Raw genomic sequence first — 4,927 nt, 5'->3', positions numbered from 1 at the left:
TAAACACACTCTCTTTCAATCGTTTAAGTCCATATTTCAAGTGTACAACAGAAACTATAACAAATTATGCTAAATAACTATTTTTTCTACTTTCCAACCCGCTCTATAAAATCTCAAAAGTCAGCCTTTCTACTATTAGCCAGAAGAGCAAAGTCCACTAAAACAGCTCAAGCCTTCTCATTTATGGACCCTAAACTCTGGAATAGCCATCCTGATAATGTTCAAGCCTCAGACACACAACCTCACTTCAAAACTACATTCAACACAAGTCTTCTTACTGAACAATACACACAATGGTATGCATTATACACAAGTGTGCTGCATGACTGGGGTTCACAGCCTCCTATACGACACACTCCTCCTGTCTTAATGCACCACACATTCAGTTAAAAATACTCTGATGCTTTACTTCCTTCTTTCTGTTGTCTTTTTCACTGCTATTTTCATTTATAAGACTCCATTCTTGCACTGATAATTCAGGTCTATTTTAAATACACTAAACAGCAGCTACCATAACTCTTTTCTTTCTTCTCTATTTCCACCTGAGGATGCATTTAAAGATTGTGCAGCACCACTGATGTGATCCAAAAGCTGTGAAGACATGATGCCAAACATCAACCACCTCAACCACAACACATACAAAGACGTCATGCCAGCCATCTAACACTTGCACAGGTATTCAAACACTCCAACTTTTACTGAAATATGCTTCTTTTCCAGCTCTCCTGCACTTTGTATTATCTGACCTATTATATGGAAAAATCTTTTTTTCAGCAGCTTAACATTGTACTGTGTAAATATCTTTCACTTCTAATAATTCTGACTTCAACTGTATATATATCTGTGTGAGGAGCTCTTTCACCTGGCAGGAGCTCAAAGTAGAGCCGCTGCTCCTCCACATCCACAGGTAGCAGAGATGGCTCAGGCATCTGCTTCAGATGCCTCCTGCACACCTACCTACAGACCTGGGACACACGAAGGACAACAGCTCTGTCCCAAATGCCAATACACACTAATGCACTATGCACTCACACTCACCAGCATAGCATATGTATGTAGTGTCATCCCAGATGGAACAGTAATGGCTATTCTACTAAGCAGATATTTAACCCGTTTCCCTGATGACGTCTGACTTATTACTGAAAAAATTGACCAAACTACCCCAATAATATCCAGCTGCAGACCCACACACATTTCAAGCACACACAATCTAAGCAAACCATATATGGTTACGACGGATGTTAATGTTATTCACATCTTCTCGGACATCACCATCAATACATTTTTAGATATTGTTATTAAATATTGTACACAATAAACAGTACTGTATACTATTTCACAAATATGGTGATCTAAACGGCCGAATGGGGAACGTTATTTTCGAATGCCATTTAATATAATACACATAACACTTTCCTAGCAAACATCATCAGGGCCAGACGGAATCTGCGGACATTTTTGCCTATTTCTGCACAGAATTTTGTTCAAAATCAGCACATTTATGCTGAATGATTTTGGGACTTTCATAACTAAAACCTTAATATATTAAAGTTAATACATTTTTCACTTTCATTTCATGTTGAAAAATCCAAACAGATTTACTTTACTTTTACTTCATTTGGTGAACAAAGCAAGTCTCTCATAATATCTCTACTCAAAGACAGAAAATATGACTTTACAAACTATATTGTAAATAAATCATATTCATATTTTCATGTTTCTCAATACCATTACTAAAACAAATCTACTCAATAAATATTAACTCAACTCAATAAATAATTAACGATGGCCTAAAAATCTGCAGATTTCTGCACACACACATTCCATGTGGCCTTACTCATACATGATATACATGATCAGTCATTGTTTCTCTGACAGTCAGTATATAGCAGATACTCATTTCCTAACCTTTCTCAAAATATTTTTCAGATAGATATATATATATATATATATATATATATATATATATATATATATATATATATATATATATATATATATATATATAAACCATTACAATTGGACACGTTTTATTTATATAACAGATTTATTATCATGAAGGAAATAATAGCAAGTTAATATGTAAAGGTTATAATACATCTTTATATGCAATACTAATCTTTTTACATTTAATAACTCTATAACACTACATTCATATGTCACTCCAGCAATTGAATAGTATTTATTTGCTTCATTTTCTAATAACTTTTATTACCCATTTCCCACATTACACACTATAATCATTTATAGTCAGTCATATATTGTTTTTATCTTGTTTTTTATAGTACATTATATAGTACATCATATACTGTTTTTAAACAATAAAGTACTACTAATTTATGGCAATTATGGTTGCACCAAATATAATAATACAAACAAATTAACTCTTCATAATTAAAGAATAAGTAAATGTTTAGTAGAAGATAAAGTACTTTATCAGTTTACAACTATATTTGTAATTATTAACTATACTAATTCGTTTTAATGTCACACATTATTCTTTCTTTTTTATGTTTTACTACAAAACAATTTTACCCGAGTATGACAACATTAAGATCCTGAACTACTTTATAACACTAATCTTACAATTGCACGCTCTATTATTTCTTCTTTGTGTCTGTGGACACGTACATAAACTCATAAGTGTTAACTCATTCTTTTTCTTTACATAATTTGACTTCCAAAACGCCACAGATGTTAAACGATTGTTACCATATAAAAATGAATTATTGACAGACATGGAAAGCCATTTAAACCGTCGAGTCTTATGAAGAGCAATCGTAGCACAGGCGGTCTCACTCGCCATATTTCTCTAATTCAGTAGGAATTCCGTCATTAACTATAGATTGTGTGCGCCTGAAACGTGTGGGTCTGCGGCTGGATACATCTCCAACTACCACATTATACCTGGCCTGACTATAACCGCATTCACCACCAGGAGGCGGTATAATCACTCTCACAATCCAAAATAAATCAAGTAATCCAACATGTGCGCCCGATAGCTCCGCCCCTTCCGCTACGTCAGCAAAGCCGCGACTGTTTTCATTCATAACATAACACGCTGGATTTTACCGGTGGAATAAGTGCATCATCCGGGTAATTAAAGTGCTCTTATTATTTTTGGGAGTTTGTGTGTGTGTGTGTGTGTGTGTGAGAACGCACTACTTAAACTATTTAAACTACAAAGCGGCGTAGAATAGTGCATAAGTTTGCGATTTAGGACGCACCTTCTGTCTCTCGGCTGGACTGGGAGCGTCTCGGGATCATCCCGGAAGAGCTGGAGGAAGTGTCTGGGGAGAGGAAGTCTGGGGTTCACTCCTGAGACTGCTGCCCCCGCGACCCGCCCCGGAAAAGCGGTAAAAAGTCAATGAATTAATTTTATTTATATATATATATATATATATATATATATATATATATGGTATAGTATATGATTGTGTGTATATATATATAGTGCTCAGCATATAGTACTTCTCCCCTTTACAAATATGTCATCGAATTAATCATTTCTATGTTTTACAGTCATATATTGATGCTAAATCTGGAACCAATCTAACAAAACATCAATTTATAAAACATTTATATGTTAAGAAAAATATGACAACTTTAACTAAAACTTCAACAATCAGGAGTCACTAAAAATATATACAATTTGGCAGACATTTTCGACTACTTTTACCTTTTTCTCTTCTATATTTGGCATGAATGTAAATGTTATCTTTTTATTTCTAAATATATTGTGACTAAAATATTCTTGTCAAAAGTACAAGTATATCTTTTTTTTTGCTTTTCCCAAAAGGGGTCTTGTCATGTATGCTGAGCAATGTATACACTTCAAGTCAGAATTATTTGCCCTTGTGTATATTTCTTCTTTAAATATTTCACAATTCACATTTAGCTGATAAAGGATTTTTCCAGACTATTTCCTTTATTTTTCTTTAGCTACAAAACAAGCATTTTAGGTCAAAATTACAGTTTCACATTGGCTACAGAGCAAACCACTGATATTCCCCTTAACCTAAAGCCTTTCATTGTCACTGTAAGCTGAATAGTAGCATCTTTAAAATGATCTCCTTATGTGCTATCATGGCAAATATGCAAGAAATCAGTTATCACAAATACTTTTTAAAACTTACATTTACAAATGTCTAGAAAAAAATACTGTGGAAATATATCCAACAATTACAATTTAACAGGAGGGCAAATAATTCTGACTCCATTTTCTCTGTTCTCTATTTCCACCTGCAGAATCCCATCTTGACGCCTCTACAGACTGTGCAACACCATTGATAAGATCCCAGACCTGTCAAGAGATGATGCCAACCATCGAACCATCCACACCTTCCTGGAGAAACACAAACCTGTGCTGCAACACTGACCACTGCATGCACTGACAACTTCAACCATCACCACATCACATTACAGTTCTTGCATTTACTAACATGAAGGACGAAAAGTACACTACAGTATTTGTTAGTGCAATAAATAATGTTAACAAGCATGCATTTGGATGTTCATATTGTAAATGTTCGCTATTAAATGCAATACAAGTATTGTTTATAATTACTTCATGTTAGTCAATACAATAACTAATGACACCTTATTTTAAAGTATGACATCATCACCAAGCAATCAAAAAATACACCCTGTTTGTATTGTCAGAATAAAGATTTTACAATAAAAAAGATTTGTTTTTGGGGGTAAATGATCATTACAATTATTACAAGTATAATATGAATACATTAATAAATATAAAGACATCTAAAGTACATTACTGTTGTTCATTAAATCATTATTCCTTTTTTGCCATTACAATTGTACTTAATGGTTGAGAATGACAAAATATTAAATCATTTGATCTAATTTTAACTAATTACAGTAAGATACATCACATGAACAAATAAATACACACCCTATGTGTGTGTGT

General features: G+C 33.5%; 2 long non-coding RNA genes across 2 annotated transcripts in view; one reads left to right on the top strand and one right to left on the bottom strand.

The window, feature by feature from the left end:
* The window catches only part of LOC148679883 (uncharacterized), a 759,583-nt gene that overhangs the window by 488,451 nt on the left and 266,205 nt on the right, over nt 1–4,927 (bottom strand). The gene's annotated exons all lie outside the window — the stretch shown is intronic.
* Nucleotides 3,027–4,774, top strand: LOC147844581 (uncharacterized). The gene is made up of 3 exons (XR_015482354.2): nt 3,027–3,096; nt 3,221–3,356; nt 4,249–4,774. It is a non-coding gene; the product is annotated as an uncharacterized LOC147844581 (long non-coding RNA).

This window comes from Danio rerio, chromosome 4 (genome assembly GCF_052040795.2).
Source record: "Danio rerio strain M-AB ecotype USA chromosome 4, GRCz13ab, whole genome shotgun sequence".
In the NCBI taxonomy this organism is placed as follows: domain Eukaryota; kingdom Metazoa; phylum Chordata; class Actinopteri; order Cypriniformes; family Danionidae; genus Danio; species Danio rerio.
Note: the sequence above shows the minus strand (reverse complement) of the source record. Positions and strands in the feature narration are given on the sequence as shown.